The 23122-nt window shown below is 33.8% G+C and overlaps 1 long non-coding RNA gene across 1 annotated transcript; it reads right to left on the bottom strand.

Moving 5' to 3' along the window:
* Positions 1–367: 367 nt before the first annotated feature.
* On the bottom strand, positions 368–1846 carry LOC134228654 (uncharacterized). Its single transcript, XR_009984043.1, has 3 exons — positions 1479–1846; positions 723–831; positions 368–446 (listed from the first exon to the last, which is right to left on the bottom strand). It is a non-coding gene; the product is annotated as an uncharacterized LOC134228654 (long non-coding RNA).
* Between the last annotated feature and the right edge of the window lie 21276 nt (positions 1847–23122).

The following is a 23122-nucleotide window of genomic DNA, read 5'->3' as shown; positions in this document are numbered from 1 at the left end:
AGGGCAGCATATAAATCTAGAGTGGAGAAACTGTAAAAGATAAAATTGGTAGAGTTTTCCGTAAAATGTGGAAGAGATGGGTATTAAAAAGAAAAAGTTTGTGGCACATGTATATATATAATATCCTGCTCATTAAGCATTCATATATTATACATTGGGGAGATAAAGTTTGGTGCGCATTATATTTTCAAAGAATAAAGACTTCGTAATTCAGAAAAGAAATCGAATAAACATTGGTTATCGTTTTACATGCACATTTTATAAATAATGCATCAGGTATAAATTCGCTGCCATAATTAATAAGTTAACTAAATGGTCGATTAGTCAAACCTTTGAAAGAAAAAGACCACTCACTGAAGTTCATTATTTTATTTTTTTTTATTGTTTGCACATCATAGATGACATTTCTTTCACGCAAGCATCTTTGACATCCAAAATGGTGTTTTCTGAAATAATAATAACTTCTTTAAATGACACATTTAGATTCAGAATTAAATTGCATAATCATTAATATTTGATATGTATTTTGATTTTCTATAGGATTTTTAGTGTCATCTGTAATTGACAAATTTACTTGAAAAATTTTGTTTGATAAAAACATTTTTTTTAAATCCTCCAAAAGTTTTCTGTGTTTGTCTTCAAAAAATATCTTAAAGGTGTTTTTAGAATTACGTAAAACATAAAATGAACTGAAAACAAAAAAAGAAACACATAAATTTTACCATACGCCATTATCTCCATGTTTCTTTTATGGTACTGGTATAAATGGTGTTGTAGTTGGAGCTTGCGTCGTTGGTGCTTGTGTTGTCTGAACGCATGCGCTCTCTGTTACTGAAGTATATTTGTTGTTTTTATGAATATAAACTTTTATGAAACATATAAACATTTATGAAACATATAAACATTTATGAAACATATAAACATTTAATAATAGATTTGTCATATGCCCGAAAAAAACTGTCACACAGAGTAAATAAATTATTTTTCGCTTGCCGATTTATATATCTATATCCTTTTATTCAATGCAATAAAAAGAAATATATGTCATTTTAAATGTGCGGAAAAAATATCCCTAAACTATACAGTATTTAACCTTTTTCAGACAAATTTGTACGATAAAGCCATCATTCTTTATGTTCTGAGAACATAAAAAAAAATACTGACTGGGAAATTTTTCTCGCACTAATATATTTTTCTTTTAAAACTCAATTAATACAAATGTTCTTTCTAATGTGATGTGTTAATATTGTTCATCCAAATATTTCATTATTTTTATTCATGAAAGAAGTATTCTTAATTATTAGTGGTGTATCATTTTATATGAATTCTAAATCTAATCTATTTTAAAACCAATTTACAACGAATAAATAATTATTATAAAAACCCGTAACCATGTAAAGAGAAGCAGCATTTTCATTCGTTTTAATTTCATATTTCATATTTCATATTTTAATTTCAATTTAAATGCATACACTTACCTGATGTTAAAATGAGAAAAATAAGAACCAGAGCAGCTATATAATGAAAAATAATCGTGCGAAAATCCATGGTAGACTTTTTTCTAATCCTCGAATAGCGCTAGACCTATACCACCTCACCACATACTGGTCTTCTAAATAAACTGAAAATCTTATTTAAAGCTGGTTTTTGGGTAATTAAACATGTCAATGATCTGACTTTGTCGAAGATATAATCAGATATTGCATGACAAATGAGGTTTAAAAGCTGTTTTCAAACATGAAAAATATTTGAAAAGAACAAGGTATACCTTAATGCTTAAATTATCCTTAAAAATAAAGGATGAACCAGAATTGTAATTTTCCATCCGATTAGTAAAAATAAAAAAGAAAAAAAATTGTTCTGTAGAGTACATTGATATTACAGTAAAAAATATGGTGGTTCTCAATTGTATAAAATTTGAATCATGGAAAATGCGTTCTTCTACCAAATTTTTAGCCTTTGTTTAAACAATAGTGTACAAACTTAGACGTGTGGAAAATGTGTTCTACTAATAAATTTATTTTTGAAGTCAAGTAGTCTTATTTTCTTTTGTTAGCGTGCATTATTATTTTTTTATATTGTTATTTATATTTTTTATCTATGTTAGTCACCTTTGCCTTTGAGGCAGAATGCCAATATAATATTACATATATGTATGTAAAAATCGTGATGTATAACATTCTTGTAATTAATATACGGTATGTGACACTTAAATGAGCGTTTATTTCCAAAAATACTTCTTATCACAATCGGAATTAAAAGCTACTTGTTTTTAATTCAAAGATTCAACTCCAACAACTTAACAATTTAAAAATTTCAATTTATGAAAAGAAAATAATTCTAATTACTTTATTTAAAAAAAATGCCTTTGTGGCAAGTATATGCAATGCACACACCAATGACTCACACAAAGCTTTTTATAAAGTATTTTTATATTTACATAGTTACATGGTTAAAAGCATTGAAAATGTATGTGCTCAATGTTTGAGTTTCTCGCTGCCCTATCTTCTCCTCAGTCTCATTAAAGTACTAACTCCACACAAATACAAGCGTGATTAACATCTTAAGATATGTTATTGGAAATAACTTCGTACTTAGTTACAGAGCTTATCCGAGGTGTTAGAAAATGTCTGAATCATTATTTTTATTGAAGGAAATATTTTATAGCCAGAATATTTCCTACGCGTACAATGTACAGTCCTACATTTAAAGAAAATGTTGTCAAAGGATATTTCAAAAGAGACAAAATATGTATGTAATAAGTGTTAATTTGTGCAAATAAAAGATATCTGTATTATAACGTTAAAATAATAAATCAAATAAAAATGAACGAAATACAAAGATATAGTTTTGCGAAAATTATCGTTAAAATGGAATGTTTAGCAACATCAATCAAAATTGTCTAATAAATCTTTCTTAATTTCAAAAGATAAATTATCCCTGACATGCATTTAGTTTCCTAACAAAGATATGAATGAACAAATTATTTGCATTGCATAATCACTTTAATTTAACAAGAATATTCATAACAAAATTGAATGATTGGTGGTACAGAAATATATTAATCCTTACATATACTTTTCGATGGCTTTCATTACCTGGACTCAATTGAATATGAAATGATTGCATTTTAAAACAACAGGTATTATAGCTTCATTTGTGAATCCCCCCCCCCCCCCCCCCAATAAATCTTAAGGAAAATTTGATTTCGCATTTTTTTTTATTTAAAGAAAGAATTTTAGACAATTAATTTAGATAACGTTTTAAAATTATTTCATTTTTCTAGTGTAAAGTTAACATTAAAAAATGTATTTAACAAAAATGAATTTGACCTTTTTTCTGCAAAGGGTAAAAATGTAATATAAATCATGGGCGATCTACCTGCTATTTATAAAATTTGATACGGTAATTGACAAGTTCTCCGATAAAGACAGGGTTACGAAGTACGATCAGATAGCGGTAAGTTGTAAACTACGCTTACTGTCAAATATCTTGTTTTCTTGTCACAAATCTTTAAATTCAACCAGGCCCAAGGTTTTTTACTACTGTTTCCTAATCGATAAAAATTTTAATGCATTAAGATATATTGTTTTTTTTTTATATAATTAAGTATTTTTATTCATTGAACTTCAGGCGAATTTTATTTAATTAATTAAGTATAATAATATAATGTCACTATACCCAAGGAATCTTTACGACTAACTTTCATTACATTTATCTTTTTTTTTTAGATTTCTATGAGACCCCGAACTCCATATGCTCGTAGTTTCGGGGTACAGAGGAGGCATTTTCTCAAACATAGCCTTTTACCATTGAAATGTTTATAGAACGGTTGCAGTGAGTCTGCCTTACTTGTATTTATTGTAGCATAGTTAATGAATACAAGTGTGAACACTCTATACACAACCCTCCGGCGAAATATGATTTTTTTTCCTGTTATGACAGAATGTATATTTTTGCCTGTCTTATTCATAGTTTTTTTTTTTTCATTTTTAGGTCACCTGAGTAACTCAGGTGACCTATTGCTATCCGTTTTCGTCCGTCGTCGTCCGTCGTGCGTCGTGTGTTAACATTTGAACATTTTCAGCTTCTTCTCTGCAACCACTGAACCAATTTCAACCAAATTTGGTATACAGCATCTATGGGTGGAGGGGAACAAAAATTGTGAATTTTATGGTCCCCGCCCCCCTGGGGCCTGAGGGGTGGGGCCAAAACCACTAAAATTAATGAAACCTTTAAAAATCTTCTTCTTTACTCCTGGACATCAAGCAGGCAAACTATTGGCATGAATGTAATGAGCATTGAGTCCTCTACCAAAATTGTTAAATTCATGGCCCCAGGGTCAGGGGTTCTAGTGCTAGGGCAGGGCTCTATTATTATATAGTGAAAATGCATTATTTCTTTGAAAATCTTCTCTGCTCCTGGATATTAAATACACTAACTAAGCACATAGTTATGATGAGCAAGAGTGCCTCTTCCAGATTTGAGAATTTTATGGCCCCAGGGTCAGGGGTTCTGGTGTTAGGGCGGGGCTCTATAGATTATATAGTGAAAATGTATTATTTCTTTGAAAATCTTCTTCTCTGCTCCTGGATATTAAATACACTAACTAAGCACATAGTTATGATGAGCAAGAGTGCCTCTTCCAAAATTGTGAATTTTATAGCCCCAGGGTCAGGGGTTCTGGTGTAAGGGCGGGGCTCTTTAGATAATATAGTGAAAATGCATTATTTCTTTGAAAATCTTCTTCTCTGCTCCTGGGTAGTAAATACACTAACTAAGCACATAATTATGATGAGCAAGAGTGCCTCTTCCAAAATTGTGAATTTTACGGCCCCAGGATCAGGGGTTCTGGTGTTAGGGTGGGGCTCTATTGATTATATAGTGAAAATGCAATTATTCTTTGAAAATCTTTTTCTTTGCTTCTGGGTTTTAAGCCAATGATCCAAGTGTGTATATATTTATGATGAAGAAAGGTGCATCTAGCAAATTGGTTTTTAATGCCCCCAGGGTCAAGGGGTGGGGGTGGGGGGGGAGGGTTACATAGCCTGAAAATAAATTAATGCTTTGAAATCTGCTCTTTGGTATTAATCAACCATTTTATGATAAAATTTGAAAATTTTGAAATATATGGCCCTGGGTCAGTGGTTCCTTTGGGGTGAGGTGCACAACTGGTTATAAAGTGGAAGTGCATTTTCTCTTTGTTACTCTGATCTACCTCTGGGTATTAAGTAAATAGAGTAAGCATGCTAAGTTAATAATTATGATAAGCAATGGTGCCTCTTTCAAAATTGTAAATTGTGAATTTCATGGCCTCTGGTTTAAACATGAACCAAATTTAATTGTTTGAAAGGTGTTACACAATACTCAGGTGACCTATAAGGCCCGTGGGCCTCTTGTTTTTCTTGCTATCCCCAGTGTATAACATACGTGACAGCTCCATGAGACTACCTCAAACAATTGTCTACTCAACCTGTATTCCAGTCTCCCAAGAGGTTTATTTTTTAACCGATGTTATATTCCTCTTGTTAAAATACCCATAAAATAAGCGAATAACTTCAGTCTTTGATCATTCAATTCAGGAACTTGCAAAACAATTTTTACTGGAAATTACTATTTGTAGCAATGTCGTCGCTTTGAAATCCACCCATAAAATAATAACAATATTAGTATTCTTCTGCATATATTTACATTCAAAAAGTCTGTTTTTGAATGAAAAAAAGTCAATCAAAATGAATCATTTTGCCAAACTCTGGTCTGGAATGGTAATGATTATTAACCAGTATATTTATTAAATTGTTTAAGCGTACATGTACAAACTGTCGAGTGCAACACCTAAAGGTACAAACCATTTTACATGTAACGCTGTGTATTCTGGTTCCTTGACATAACTATTACTATTGACAGGTTTCGCTGGATATATACTCCTCAAAAAAAGAAACGCATTGTAGAATTTTAGTGACACATTGAACATAAAGATTATTTAGTAAAATGGTGCATTGATAAAACAGAAATGTGGTAAGCAACAGAAATACTATCTAAATGTCATTATTTCTCAATAACTTTAAAATTATAGTCAGTTAAAGACCATTAAAGATCAATATCTGGTATACCCCCCACAGACACAAATGATAGCCACAAACGGCATCTAATGGAAGCAAATGTGTGTAATAAAAACTGTATGGGAATACTCTCCCACTCCAAATGTAGAACTTAAGTCAGCTGTTGCAGAGTCTGGTGATGCGATTGTCTTTGGCAAATCATGTCAATCCATTTTGTCCAATTCTGCTTAATGTGGATTAAATCTAGCGATTTAGATGACTGTGACTGAAACAGGTTGTTGTTTCTTTGCAAGAAAAGGTGTGTCAAACGAGCCATATGTGGCTGTGTATTGTGAGATTGCAATACGGATCTAGGATGCTGCAAAATAGAATGGTTATGTGTAGGTAGAACATGGTTAGAGTACCTTTTTCCATCAAAGTCCATTGAATTCAAAGCAAATCAATCTTACTTTCTTATAATACCATTTTCCATATCATTACACTACCACCACAAACTTTTTTAACGTCCTGGAGGCAGTTATCCATCTAACCTTCATTAAAAAGCATTAGCACTCTTAAACTTATAAGAGGCTTTCAAATAAACACTCTTGACTAGTAGGTTGACTAAAATGTTCAGCAGTAATGCTGTGGACATACTCTATTCATCCGAGATCTTTGAAGTCGATATTTGGGGTGTTGTAGGGTCGGAACAATGGCAAGAATATTTCGTAGTACCTTTTTTTTTTTTTAAAGTTTTCGCGGATAGCTTTGAATAAAAAACCGAGATATTGACATGTAATTACGACTTGGAAAAGCACAAGCTAAAAATTTTAAGTGGAAAGATCATCATAAGTAAATAAATATTGAACAGATGAAGGATATGGAGAAGACGAAGTGTATACAAGTCCATAAAACAAAACATAATAGGAACAAAGCAAACAAAGACCTAATAAACATCGGAGATGGGATCAGGTGCCATGAAGGAGTGAGCATCCCCTGTGCCGATCTGTCACACCCGCCGTGTGCTCCTTGTCATGGTCGGGAAATGACGGAAAAATCCGTCGTCAATTCAGTATATAAATAATTATTAAACAATTAGTATGATAAACGACAGTCAGTATTTGACTCAATGAAAAATTGTGTTTGTTGACAAGGTCATATTGTTTTATATGGTCCTTTAATTGGTTTCAGCAACATATATAAGTTCACACAGTGTACAGTCTATTCCATAGACAAAATTAGAAAATAAAAAGTTCAGATTTTCTCAAGTTTGGTATAGAAGCTCAGTCCAGTAAAATTACATGTACTAGTGAAATAAGTGTTAGCTTTAACCGGCTCTAGCGGCTATGGAGAAGTGAGGGACTTTTATCGTGCCAAAGGCTACCGTGAAATTGGGTCTCAGTTTTTAAGGTCTTATCCAAAAGACTCGCGACTTTCTTTTTAAAGTGCCTAGTGCATGAGGAAGAACGGTTGCTATCTATTATTATTCCACCCGCTTGAAATGCGGGATACAATTTAGTAATTGGTATGTCCGTTTGTCTCTTACGCTTTGAGGTACAGTGTACACTTATCTGCAACTCCTCTCGTACCACTGAATGAAATTTAAAGAATCTTTCACATCTTTATTACATAATGCCATTCTGCACCTTCTTCTGTACTTTTTGATCTGACACATATTTTTTTGGTTTCCCACACCAGACAAGGACACTGCCATTATCTTCAAATGGGAAGCAGGGTAATTATTTTTTACTGACTTGCGTCAGAGATTTGAATAATAATGTTTTAAAAGATCGGTGTTCCAAGACGTTAAAATTGCAGTTTGCTTCGATTTTACTTGATGATCATCTGTACATGTAATTAAGTGCCAATAAAACAGTTATATCTCCTTCAATTTTATTCAAAATTTCGTCAAATGACGTTTCATGAATATTTTAGTAACAGTTCAAAAATCAAAATTTTACATGCTCTCCATGTAAAATTCAATAATGCATTTTTTATTTCAAAAATATGTATCTGTATTAAATGTTGGCATTATCTCTGAGGCGATTTTCTCTAAATTATTTAGCTGTGTATTTTTTTAAAAGCCCATCAAAAAACACTAAAATACTTGTACTTTAATTGGAAAATACGTATAATGTTAATTTAAAGAATTTAATGCTCACAATGAAGTCGAAGTCGCCGACGAACGTTTCTAACAGTACTCCATCTACAAGTATATCGTATAATGCAAGACGTACAACAAAACGATATGAATAATATATATATCACAATTTTATTTTGAAAAAAAAAAAACAAGTTTAAAAATGAAGTTTTAGAAATAAAGTGTTTCAATATACGTGTTTAAACTATGTAACATATCTGGTTGGTGAGTTGTCTGAGTTACAGAAAGGGGGATTACTCTGTTTCATTGATCACGACATCTGAAAATTGAAGTCAATACATTTTTACCAATCACATCCAAAATCATTCCAATTTTCTACACAATACAGTTTGTAAAGCATAAAAGGTAAAGCATGTAAATGTGCTTTTAATGTAATTATCTATAATTACAAATTGACATTTTTAAATGAGGACGTTAGTTAAGGTACAATATGTTTTAAAACATCTTACCGTCTGTGTATTTCATTTTGTATAGTTTGTAGACCAGATAAGTACAAAGTCCCATCACTAAGGCAAATCCAAGTATAGCACCAAAAAATATCAGAATATCCCTTTTAAGTTTTCTGCAAATAAAAGAGAAAATTTAAGAATAATAATTCCAGCTTAACTAACTAGATTACTTACAAATATTTGCTTCAAAAAGTATACAACCAATGAGTAACTGGGCTCACCTGAATTTTTTGGCTAGAGAAAAACAGGAGTCAGTTCAGCATTGAAATTCTAGCTTATATAAGTACATGTAAGTGATCCTCCTGAGCCCCTATTAGTTGGGACATAATTATTTGCTTGTACTCTAACCGAGGGTATTCAAATACTGCGCAATGTTTTGATGAAATCATATATGGATTAAAAATTCAAATTTTTTACCTGTCAGACGTTTTCCAAAGAATTTTCGTATAAAAGATTGATTTTATAGTAAGGCCAAGTACAATCCCTGGGTTTCAAAATGTGTGCAAGCCTGGATAAATACAAACCGAGGATGCTTCCATACAAATATAACTGATCGGACAGGAAAATTTTTTTATGTATTCATATTTAAGTCGCTCGTGTGGCACAGCGGTTAGAGCTTCTGGCCCTGGGATCATGAAACAGACTTAGACTTAAGTCAAAATTTCAATTATCTATAAAATCTTTAAAACTTGTTAAAGGAAACTCATAATTTGCATACAACAGCAGACTGATGATACAAAATCGGAAGGCATTTTCATTTTGGGCTGCTTGACCTCTAAAAATATTCAGCATCTAAGGCATTTTTTGACTTAAGCTTAAGATGCTTTATGATCCCGGGGCCTGGTCTAGAGTCGCGAAGTAAGGAGTTGATCCTTACGTCACGAGTTCAAATCCTACTGTGGGACTAGAGACCGGTCCTTTGGATGAGACCGTTAAAACTGAGGTCTTGTGTCGCAGTAGGTGCTGACACGAAAAGCTTTATGCCCCTGAATGCCGAGTATGGGATAACATTTGCAGGTCTCCACTTGCAAGTGGTTGCGTCTCCATATGAGTGAAAAATTGAAAATGCTAGTTTAATGAAAACATTTCTATTATGTAAAGCTGTGTCTTTTGTATCTCATTAAGTAATTACAAGGCTCTCACATAACTTTCAATTTTCTAGTCAAGTGGTTACTAGTATTTAGACGCAATGTTAAAAAGCAATGCGGAAAAATTCCATTGTTGTACCATAACGCTTCATTTTAGATTACTTTTGCTGCGAAAATGAGGGGGAAATTGCATTTCTCTACAAGACTGCATGCATTGAATCGATATTTCTTGATAACAGAGAAAGTGAAGTGATGAATATCTTATTGGCGTTAAACGATCATCATTGTCTGATAAACGACGTAACACTGGAATACTGACGGATTCTCTGTTTCTTGTCTAGAAAACAACCTTTTTTCCTTTTCATTTGTTTATAGAATATAACTTAAAATGGTGCTTAATGTCAATGATTTCTAAAGTTGTACAACCAATTCAAATGACTTTTGCAATGTCATATCGATGAAATGAACCTCTTTTTGCTTTAAAACTACACACTGTATACAATTTTTTAACGAATGTAATAAATACTACTTATTCTAAAATGAATATGACAAAGCAATTACAAAAAACATTTTTTTTTCTACAATTCCAGATTTCATCCTTACCTTATAGTAAAGGCACTTAACGATTTTAAACTTCCTCTTTATTGATAACAAAATATAATTTCATGATCATGCTATTTTTTCAATGAAGATAAAATTTTAAAAAGATTAAAAGGTCAAGTGCGTACTAGTGCCATTTGGTACCTAGTCCTACAATATACTATCACTCTAAAATGAACACCTTTGATATAGAATCAAGAATTAATACACATCACTGCCTGTTGAACCCACCTACCCTACAGTTATGGTTAAAATATGCAAATTAAATCCATTATTGAAATTTAATCAAATATGATTATATTATAAAGATAATAAGATATGATGTTAAAAGGAATATATCTTAAAATCTACAGCGCCCTAATTGATAAGGTACTTATAATTTTTTTTTAAATTGATATACTGTAAATAATGTACTGGTACGAACTCTAAACTAAAAAGTACAATATATCATTTCATAGTAAATATCATTTGGAGCAAAGCAACAAGAAATCTTCAAAACATCAGGGGTAGGATTTCATGCTTTGTTTAATCGCGAATTATTATTAATTCATTTGTTTATCTTCATTAATTTTTTACATTAACAGCCTGGGTCTATGTATGAACTGCACTGCATTATAAATGACGAAAGCAATAATTATGACTTTGCGACAAACACTTTGCAAAACTGTGTCAAAAACAATTCAAAATTATAAATGTTTTGTAGAGATTTAATGTTATAAAAAGGGGAATTTTAAATGTGTTCAGCAGTGACGAAGCATCGTTTTTGAAGTGTGTGTGTGTGTGTGGGGGGGGGGGGGGGGCAGCCTACCAATTTTTTTTTACTTATTTGAAAAAGTTGACAAGCAAAAAAGAAAGAAAAAAAGAAAATTGCCAAAACTCAATGGATGTTGAAGCCAACTTTTTTCAATGTCAACTTCTTTCATCTCCATTCATTTTGCATACGATACTTTATTTTCCTGATATCACTTTACTGCAGTTTAAAACGGGGGGGGGGGGGGGGCAGCCTTTCCATGAAAATTTTCAATGCTAAAAGTATTGTTGGGGAGAAAAGTGTCCCCCCGGGCCTCCTGTTACTACGTGCCTGTTCAGTATTATATATTTGTTTACCATTTTATCTAAAGATAAGTAAAACGTAGATATTAAGTTGTAACGAAGAGATTCCGCGTATTTTTATTCGCCAACGTTTTACAACTTCGTTGCTATTGAATAATTTTTATAGTCACATTTTCAGAGTGACGAGTTGTAAGACTGCACGAGCACTAACTCTTATGTGAACAAGAGAAAAACGTCGATCAGTGACTATGGCGTAATTAATGAAAAGCCATTGCTTTGTTGGCAGATTCCATGATGCAAGCTACCGCAAGGCGCATCATGGAAAATATGCCAGCAGAGCTATTGCAATTCATAATGCCGTGTTCACTAAATAATCATTGTTTATTAATTGTTATTTGCATTCTTTGATGTAGTTGAGAATGTCAGAGGAAATCTTGACTTACATAAGGACACGACTGCTTGTCTCCAGTTAAAAAAAAAACCAAACTAACATATTTTTCTTTTATCAACTTATTTGCCAATAACCTATATCGTTTTAGAAACTGTTTATACCTACAGCATCCTCTTGCCTATCGAATCAACTCAACGATATAAACCCCGTATGCAGGAGATACGGTTATATTGTTGCATATAAGTAACAATCTAATTAAATTGATATAAGTAAAGGAAGTTGTTGATTGATTGATTGTTGTTTAAAGTCCCTCTCGAGAACTTTTTTCACTCATATGGAGACGCCACCAATTGCCGGTGGAGAGCTGAAAATTTTGTCCTTTGGTCGGCACTCAGGGACATTGAGCGGGTAAGGATCTTTTTTGTGCTATCACCTACTGCGACACGGGACCTCGGTTTATACGGTCTCATCCGAAGGAACGGTCTGCACGTCCCACAGTGGGATCGAACCCGCGACATCTATAGGATTAGGTATTGACTCCTTATTCTGCGATTCTAGAATAGAAGCTCTAACCACTGCGCCAGGTAGGCAGAAATTGATAACAGAAAAGTTCAAGTCATCATTTAAGTCCAAGTATTTACATAAACAAGGTTGGTCAATTTTGCAGTTTATACTCACTCGAACTCGCATTCCTCTTCTCGCTCGCATTCAGCCCTGGATTCTCTGAAATAAATGTACAAGATAAAAAATGATTGACTGTAAAGTAATTTTGCTTGATAATCGAAATGGAACATTTGTACATATATCATGCAGATCAATCTGGATCTGCTTTAATTTGATAGTGATATTGAACTCACCGAAGAACCACTGACAGAATGAAGATGGAGATGTGCATCAATGACATTTCTTACGGATATTGTCTCTGCTCATATAAATGAGAATGTTTTCTGAAATGCAACAATTCAATCTGATTAAGCATTCACATTTTCAAAAATTATAAACAGATATAGATAAGAATTTTATTTCCTATTAAATATTTACATTTCTGTTAGATAATAATATCAAAAAATAAAAAATATCATAGATCATTTTCATATCGTAATTAATACGAATATTGCACTGTATATTGTACTCTCCTCAGATGACTTTGTAATTATTACAATAATATCACCTTTATTATTATAAGCAATACTGACATGGTATTATCTAAAATTTACCAATTTGTTACAAAAAAGCAGTTTTACGGAAGGTAGTTGAACTTTTCATGCATGTTTAGAACAGTTTCTAATTTCTGAAAAAAATATACATTGTAAATTAGAAAATGCATTCTGAAATCAAAGGAGTCTAATTTACTCCGTACAATCACTGTGGCTGCTACTTTTCTTTTTTGACGGGGGTCTCATTATTCAATGAATACATGAAACAGAGGAGACATACATATATTGACAATCTTGTAGGGGGCGGATGATGGGTCCAGAAACTATTTCTAGGGAGATTAACTTTCAATACTCAAAAAAAAAAAAAAAAGGCGATGCACCCGGCGCCTCTCCCCTGAGGCCACCACTGATTAAATTAGAGTAAAGTAATGATTTTTTTTTTTCGGATGAGCTTAATGAGCTTTTACTGGATGAACAGATGTATGGATGAAAGAGTTCGAGACTGAGACGGAAGGACAAGTTCTGTTACATTTATGAGTCTAACAAGTATAGTGTATACACGATGTTGTAAACTTAATACATGTATTGATATCCACAGATGAAAAGACTGCACGAAAAATTAATGCACCCCCCTTCCCCTAAGTTTAAAAATTTTAACCTTATTGAAATTCCGAGTAATGTCGTGGCTAGAATTAAACGACAGATCAGTACAAATGTGCAGATCGATGTGCTGTATCGCACACTGTAGAGCGTAAAAGCAACAAGCTTACGTCAACAGTAGCCATTATATACACACTGCAGAGCACAGCCAAGCTCCTCAAAGGAAATGTATACATACAACTTCGCTGAAAGCACATTAACAAAAAAATAAAGCTGGAAGTATTTACATGACGTCACAAATTTATATATATACATCGGAACTTACAACAGGAGATCCACGAAAGAACCCTTGAAGATAACAAATTAATCGACATTTTACTTGATAAAACTGCATTTTTTCTCACCATATATATTACTCGATAAAATGAGGAAACTTCACCTCATTTTTTCTTGACTAAATTCCTACTATAAAATTACTGATATGGGTACTACCTCTTCCGTTGCTTTGTGCTTTCCTACTAATTAACAGCTAATCAAAATTTGAGGATAACAATAAATTACTTATAATCTACACAGTTCACTCTCCGGAAACGTACTAAACATTCTTTGAATACGACGAAACTAACGAAACAAAATTGAATACAAGCACTAACCTCTGTTTCTGCTGCTGCACGCACACGTGAAACTTCCTAAAGGTCAAATCACTAACATGGCGAATCAAAATACGGTGTAATTCCTGAATCTCTTAAATCTGCATCTGCGCGCTTGAAAGCTGGTGTTTCGCTTAGCTTTTTTTTTTCTTTATTATATAAATAGCTCAATGATTTTTTTCCCTTAAAAATCTTATTACTCCGAATTTTACAATTTGAAAACATGCAAAATTATTCTTTCATAAAGAGAAAAAACTGTGTGTTGGGAATATCAGAAAACTGGAGGCTTTAATGTTCCACGGTGTGTTAATTTCATTAATCCTTTTTTTAAAAGTCTTGAATCATATAAAAAGAAAAAAAATTGTATAAAAATTGTTAAATAAAATGTCACACCACCCCCCTTTACAATAAAAGAAAAAAAAGAAAGAAACGTCAAAATGCTAGTAAATAAATGTTTTCAATTTTCTAGAAATATAATTAATGAATAATTAAAAAATATTTAATCAGACTAACCTGTACATGTACGGTGTACCTGCAATCACAGGTGCTTAGAAACTGCCCCCCCCCCCTTCACCCTCCCCTCGTGTTCAGTACTTAAATTCTTTTAATAAAATATTTTTTTTCTATGGCATATTTACGAAGCACATGAATTACAGCTGAAAATCCAAAATTTAATTTACACTAGCCTTTGATAAAAATTCATATTCTCCGATATATGTACAGAGTACCATTTAAAGCACAACGTTCTGTTTAACAGTCATGTACTTTAACAGAGTATGAATTCTTATAAAATAGGTTTACTTGGTATGCGCTATCAGTTGTTTGTTGAGAACACGATACGTACATACATGTAGTGTACCATTTCAATATCGACTGCGAAATGCAGCGCAACTCCTGTGTAGCAAATTCACCATTTCAACTGTAAGAGTAGTGTGCCTTTGGCTTACTTCTAAATTCTTCACTTAATCACGCTGGTGGCTGGGAAGATAGTTCAAGATACATGTTTTCTATTGACCAAAGACAATTTTATTCCAATGATTGATTGTTTAATCTTGAATTTTTTATTCTTCAATATTTTTACTTCATATCAAATTTAAGGAAAATCAGCTTAACAAATAAATAATTTAATTATTTTAAAAAAAATTGTCTTGCATAGATTGACAAAATTGTACTTTATTTGTGTTATGTTGACACCATTATTGAAAAAAATTCCTCCTTCTCGTTGAATCAAAAGAAACTTCAGACTCGAGTACCCTCTTCTGAAAATAAAACATTACTCTTGTACGTGTAAGACTAAAGCTTATAATTACGACCATCAAATAATAATAAATCATTTTTTAAAGAAAATCTCTCGATTTTATATTTGCCATGCAAAATTTTGTGGAGTATTCCGTATTGATCAATAAATCTATTAATTAAAATTTTGACTAAAGAGGCCATTAGACCACTACGCTCACATGATTAATTTTGTCCCCTTGGAATATTCTGATTCCCTATTTTCAGTATTTTTTGTATATTCAATCCCCTGAGAACATGATGTGAACAATTTATAATCAAAACAAAACAAGACACTTTAAAGATTTATCCCATGTACTTCAATGTGAAACTTCAATTTTCTGGTGTGGCCACAATCTAACCCCTGGGGTAATGGTTTGAACTATAGAAAATCTACACTACCCCAGGATACTTCCACATAACTTTGCCTTTTTAATGGCCCTCTTGTTCTTGAGAAGAATTATATTTCAAAGATTTCCCTTATACATTTCAGTGTTAAGCTTGGATTCCCTAATGAGGCCCAACCTACACCAGAGGTCATTTTTTTAACTTTGGAACAACATAGAATCTACACTTACACATGAAGCTTCCACGTAAGTCCCAACTTTCAGGCATAGCAGTTATTAAGAAGAAAAACTCGGAAGACTGTTTCTTATCTATTTAATATAAAAATTTGATTCAGTATTGTGAACCCCCGGGGGTGAGTGAGAGGGAGGGTATTAAACATTTTAAACTTTGAACATCCGAGGAAGCTTTAACTTATTTAATTTCACCATTTCTGGTCAAGTGGTATTTTTAATGACCCCATCCTATTTTTGTCTTTTCTTTAATATTTCCCCTTTAGGGAGTACATCGGCGTAGCCAGGGGGGTATAATAGCCCTTTGTTTTAACAACACAAAAGGATGCTTTGTACCAATTTTATGTAGTATAAAATTGCCCACGTGGTTGTTAGAAAGAAGTTGAAAAATAATGTTAAAAAGTTTACAGACGGACGATGGGACGACAAACAGCAGGTGATCAAGAGAGCTCACTAGAGCTCCAAGCTCAGGGGAAATAAGATTACGTGTAATAAGTTGAATAAAATTTACCTTCCAAACTGGGCGCCGGAGTATTTTTTAGCAGTCTGTATACAATGTAAGTACAGAGGCCAATTACTAATGCAAATCCCAGCAATGCCCCACCAGTTATGAGGATGTCTCTTTTCATTTTACTGTAAAGCGATGATGAGAACAACTTTGAGTAAGACATATTTTTCGTAGGGACGTTATAAAATCATGAAGACAAAGCACATACTCTTGCAGAAAAATATAAATCAAAACAAACGAAATTAAACCAGGGACTGTATTTCAAATTCGCCAGAATTTATATGATAAATGATTGAAGCGTGCTTTAAAATTTGAAGTAGATGAAAACATGTATGCAAATATATGTTTCTAGCAATAAACTTTACATATCTTTTCGTATACCCCAAGTATGCTTCAGATAGTAAGACGTCACCTACAGTACCAAAGATGAAGATTACGACATATCCCCTACTACATGTACTAGGATTAGAACCTGGAACCTTAGACAGGACACACAATGTGCTGAAGTATCTCGCCATTGAATTTTGGGTGACTGGGCTAACCAGCATTAAAGGCTACATTCTATGCTTAATTATTCATCGATGACTTCTACATGTATAGCATGAGCACAGAGCCAATGAACACTGAGGGGAAAAAAAGGGGGGGGGGCTTGCAACATATTCAATTTTTGTTTAATTTGAGGTAGACAAACTTTTTTAGTCTACTGATAATAGGTGTTTTAACAACTAAAGAGTATAAATTTGTCAATCAGCTAACCAAACCCTCTAAATGCCATAGTTAATGAAACTCACAAATGATTGTCCTAAGGAAATTTAAAGCTGAAGGGTCAGGGGATGAACAATGCTTGTAGTAATTCGGATAACTTACTTGAATGTGCACTCCGATTGTTGAGTGCATTTGGATTCTGTTTCTCTGAAAAGACCAAGTTTAAAAAAAAATGTATTCTTTGCTACTGACATGTTGAAAGATAAATAAGATAATAATTCAAGAAAAATACGCCGAAATTGCTTAAATATTTCATTTATTCCTCCATTCTAAGTTAAATTCAAATCTTTATAGCAATACAGCAAATATTTTTTTTTATAACCCAGTGCATTGAACATATATGATCTATTCTGATGTAGTTTGAGAGTGCGTTTTTTAAACGAATGGTATTTATAAATAAATAGATAAATTTGATAACACAGAATTATAACAGATTCATAAATACTTTACGTAAAACAACTTCTAATACTTATACCCTTCTTTACCCACGCTACACTTACATTTACAAGAAGTTAGAAAGACAAGCTAATTCAGAGAATTCGTGTCCCCCGCTTAGGGAAAAAGTCGGCTCCCCCTGACTGAATTTGTAGAATTATTAAATGTATACATGTATACTGAAGCAAATAAAATACATGTATGTCAATATGCATATAAAGATTTGATTGCTTATTCTTCATTATGTGTATAGAAGATTTTTTACATGGAATTTTTATCACACTGTAATGATGATTTTATAACCTCATAATTTTTTCATTTCACATGCTGAATACTATCATTTAGTAAAAAAAAAAAAAGTATTTAAAAAAAAAAATCAAAGGTTCGACGGAGATTCGATCCCGGCACCTCTCACACTTGAAGCGAGAGACATATACACTAGACCACGGAATCGCTTTACAAGGTGCGATGTATATGCAGAAGTGAAGTCACATACATGTATATATTCATGTTTTCATGTTCGGTATTCTCAAAATTTTACACAATCCATGGTGTTTGATTTATTTAGCCTTTATTAAACAGTTCTAATAGATGTAATAAGAACATAAAGTCCGCCGAGAACCTGTTTTATACGCAATAACTCTCCTCATGCCCTTGCGCTAAAAATAGCGACATGTAATACAATAAATACTAATAAAACAAACGGGGCGGGGCACTTTGAGAGGGGCGAGAGACGTCCTAGGGAGTTTTGATATAAAATTACATTGCATAAGCTCAAAATCTTCTTGAAATATCGCCCGGAAATAATAGTATTACACACAGACAGAATGTATAAATTTACGGCCTTGAACTTTGACCTTTTGACCTCAAAATCAATAGGGGTCTTCCTTAGGCCACAGGGAGTTGTTATATAAAATTTCATTCCAATAGCTTAAATGGTTCTAGAGATAGTTCTAGAAGAATCGTGTGGAAACGAAATTGTTTTAACAGACAGAATTTGCTTATTTATGACCTTGACCTTTGACCTTTTGACCTCAAAATCAATAGGGGTCTTCTTTAGTCCACAGGGAGTTGCTATGCTAAATTTCATTGCAAAAGTTCAAAGGGTTCTCGAGATATCGTGTGGAAACGAAAGCGTTACAGACAGACAGAAAGACGGACGGACAGACGGACGGACAAACCCAAATTAATATCCCCCACTTTTCAAGCGGGGGACAAAAATACAGTACGTACATGGTACTCTGTCTGATAGTGGTACTATACGTAAATGTATGAGCTTACCTTAGAAGTCCCAAAAATATCCAAATGGAGATGTGTAACAGTGTCATTTTTAAATATTTCCTAAAATTAGAACGGACGGTTATTGATCAGTCATTTTACAAATTAATCAAGAATGCCTGTAGATTTAAAACTAATACAAAAATTCAAATAAAAAAATGGACTTAAATGTGGGACAACTGTCTTTCAACTCCGATTACTTGATTACTTCTCGCGTTCAAAGAGTTATCAAAAGTGATTAATAGGAATAAAATGTCCCAGCTAATTCACTCTCCAACCACATGTACATAAGTTGTATTACAATTTTGTTTTTATTTTCTCATTCAACATATAGTTGAATTCACACTTTCCAAAAGTTACTATTATATCATGGGTTAAATATTAATTTTATTTCCGACACAAGTACCTGTGGGAGAAACCCATAGAATCCTAACAGTAGCCTTTGTAGTTTTCTGTTTTGTAATTTTGTTATTTGAATGACTGAAAAAATTCTGTGCATCTTGTTTATTAATCTTGCCCCAGAATAGGGGTAACCATACATTGAAAGAAAAAAAAATGAACACGGTGGATTTACTGGAAGCTCGCCCCTAAATGTTTGGTAGTGTAAAGAGGCAAAATGTCATTTCTTGCCCTTTTGACCCTTTTCTTAATGCTACGTTTACACTATGTTCCCGACAGCCACGGCAGCCCCGTTTGCCCGAAACGTAGTGCACCGTGAGATTTTGGTTATTTTCCCCTCTATATCCAAGTCTTGACAAGTTCTTTTGCGGTCTTCTACGGTCTTCTACGGAATCCGTGATGGGCCGTAGGAAGAAGTTGCCGTGGAGTGCCGGAGGCTCTACGGCGCACTACGGTTCTGCCACGTATGCCAGCACGTTCCCCCCAGGCCTCTTACGTTCTGATAGGTCCCCTCTCGTTTCTCGCGTTCTTATGAAGTTCTTATACGTTTCTCACGTTCTGTCAAGTCTTTCTACGTATGAAACATGGACGCCGGGAAACTATGGATCACGTTTGTACCAGAGAAGGTCTCCTAACCAGAAACGATCATTGTATCATGACCCTTCGAAGATAAAACATCATGAATTCCCAAGACGAAGATTTTTTTTCGCGTGTTTGCTGGGTGCATACCTAAAATCACTTCGTCAAAATGAAGAGAACCAGCCGCAATTACAGTGAGGGAAGGCAGGAGTGCAGCAACTAGGAATGAGACGAATAAGATGGGTGAGAAGGCGGAGATCCATATGGATCCATAATGAAACTTCTCTGCAGTGCCCGGCTTTTATATGCTTCCTCTCAGACCGCGTGCGCCGTGTCAGACCGTAGTAGAACGCAACGCAATGGGACCATAAACCGTAACATGCCGGGACGAACCGCGATTGAACGCGAGGAAACGGCTACCATACACCCTAGTTTGCCGTGAGGACCGTGATGAAACGTGGCAGAACGTGATAAAACGGACAACAACCGTGAACTTGCCGTGACAGAACGCGGACTTAACTCAGCAAAACGTCTCAAAACGTGAATGGACCGTGAGATGAATGAAAATATACATTCTCCCGTCCCACTGCGGACTGCCTCCAAGTTCTGTTACGGTCTATTACGTGATGTCGCGTTTTGTTGCGTTTATTCCGTTTTACTACGACCTACTAAGTTTCACATCTGCAACGTAGCCGCCGTGGCAAATTTTTTGACAGTTTAAAAATCTGGCACGGCATCCACGGCAATCGCGATGAGTTACGTTTGCCCATCCCGTTGCCCCAAGTTTTCTCACGCCCGTCCCGTTTTTGCCACGGTGGCCTGAAACGTGATTGCCGTGGCTGCCGGGAACATAGTGTAAACGTAGCATAAGCTTGATCCCGCAAAGGGACAAAACTTGTTTTGAACCCCCCCCCCCAAAAAAAAAAAAAAAATATATATATATATATATATATATATATATATATATAAATCCGCGCCTGTATTTGATATAAAAAAGAGATGCTGCTGTAGCTAAACGTTTTTTTGGGAGGAGGGGCTGTTGACATTAATGTTAATGAAATTTATATAAAACTTTGTACATTTATGGGGAAAGGGGATCCAAGGAGTCATGTTCCTCCCAACACTCCATCCGCCCACAATCCCGGCATTCTATCAGTTTTCCACTGCTTCGGATTTCTTAAGATGACGAGGAAAGAGTCATTATGATAGCGTTAAAAAAAGTACGTTCGTATACGTATAAACCTTTAGAACATAAGACACAATCGGGTCCATTGCGATGCAAACGTTCATTTACATAATGATCATTAAAAACTTAATGGATATAAGGATTCATGTTTGTTTTACTTACATGTTCCTCATGATCTTGACGTCAATGCAAGTACTACTGACGTCATAAATACGATATGCTTGGCTTCTACTTTCGTTTTCGGCCTGTTTGATTAAAAACAGCTCATACAAACAAAAGAGTTTTTTTTTATAATTGATAGCATTTAGTGCATACTTACAGAATAAAGAAAGAAATTAAAGGTGAGTCGATCCCAGATTGTTTATGAGAAAAAAAGGAAAAAAATGGGGGGGGGGGGTTGCTTGTTCATGTTGTATTATATTCTTTTTAGAGAAGTGGTCAGGCTTTCGCCTACAAGATAAAGGCGAATTCTGGCCGATGTTAGTATCAATAGATCTAGACAAAACATGATTAAATCTTTTATTTTGGACACATTTTTTGTTGTTATAGAGTCTATAAGACGAGGAAACGGTAACATACGAGTCAGAATTCAAGAAAATCTATGAGATTTTATTTTCACTTTATTTTTTATTTTTTGCGTGTTTAAAAAATTTATGGTCATCGACTGCTTTGTTGTACACTGTACATGATACCGACAGAAACGTGCATACAGTCTAGTTAGTGTTGGATTTTAGATCCACCCGTGTGTCGGTCTACTGATTTTCTTTTGTCCTAGGGCGGTCACTTACAGGTGTAATTGACACTTGACTGTTAAAGAGAAATTTGGTGAGTACTGTTAACCAGTAGTAAAATTTATAACTGCTCGGTTCTTACCGGAAAGAAGATCAACAAGGTGTTAAGACATTTTTTGAAGTGGATCGGAACAGGTACTCATGGATCGATTTTGATATGCTTTAAATTTTCTTTATCTATATATGCCATTGCAGGAAAACAAATTTTTAGGGGGGGGGGTGACAACGTGAATTTGTGGCTGCAATAATGTATAGATTCCATCCACAGCATCTTACACCAAGCCCAAACAAAAGATAATCAGAAAAATTCACTGCATGGAGTCTTTGGCACCGATTATAATTAGAAATACTTGCAGTTATAAAATATGTTATTTTTGTAAACATTGGTGCTTACAAGGTTAATGTTTGAGACTAAACTTTTAATTTTAGACTTCCCGGTCAAGTGTTATAGTTGTCAAAATGTCAATGACAGTGTTCCTCAAGACCCTACATGAAGATGGTAGAATGGATACAATCATGGTGAAACCGGTGAGTGTTGTTTTTTTTTTTTTTTTTTTTTTTTTTTTTTTTTTTTTTTTTTAACAAAAAATATAACAAGAACTGTCAGTGGTAAAAGTTCCTTTTGAATAAATACAGATGTATTTAGTGTAAAAAAAACCCAAACTTTTTTTGCTTTGAATATTATTTTTATTCAGGCCTTTATACAAATATGTGCTATATATTTGTAATTATACATGCAAGTAGGTCTATACAGCAATACACTGTTCTGTCCAAGGCGACTCCAGAAATTCCTCCTACATGTATACATGTCAACAAGGGGAACTCCTTCCCATTTTTCAACATGCAAAGAACGGAAAGTGGCCAATACAATTAAGCAAAAACACAAAAATCATAGCAGAGTGCAGAGGATTTGGGTTAAGCTTATATATCGTTACATTAACAGATTAAAGACTTCCCATTAACAATTAATTCTGGGGGTTAAGTATTTTAACCAACTCTTCAGAGGTCCATGTTTTAAAAGGGGACATTCCAATGTAAGATTTGCTACTTTAATAGAGGACTTTCACATTTACAAAAGTTATTCCCTTTTGCCTTACCTTTCCCTTACCAACTTTATGGGTCAGTATCTTAGAAATAA

The sequence above is a fragment of the Saccostrea cucullata genome, unplaced genomic scaffold (genome assembly GCF_032062105.1).
Source record: "Saccostrea cucullata isolate Sc308-1 unplaced genomic scaffold, CSIRO_AGI_Scuc_v1 ctg5239, whole genome shotgun sequence".
NCBI classification, from domain to species: Eukaryota; Metazoa; Mollusca; class Bivalvia; order Ostreida; family Ostreidae; genus Saccostrea; species Saccostrea cuccullata.
Note: the sequence above shows the minus strand (reverse complement) of the source record. Positions and strands in the feature narration are given on the sequence as shown.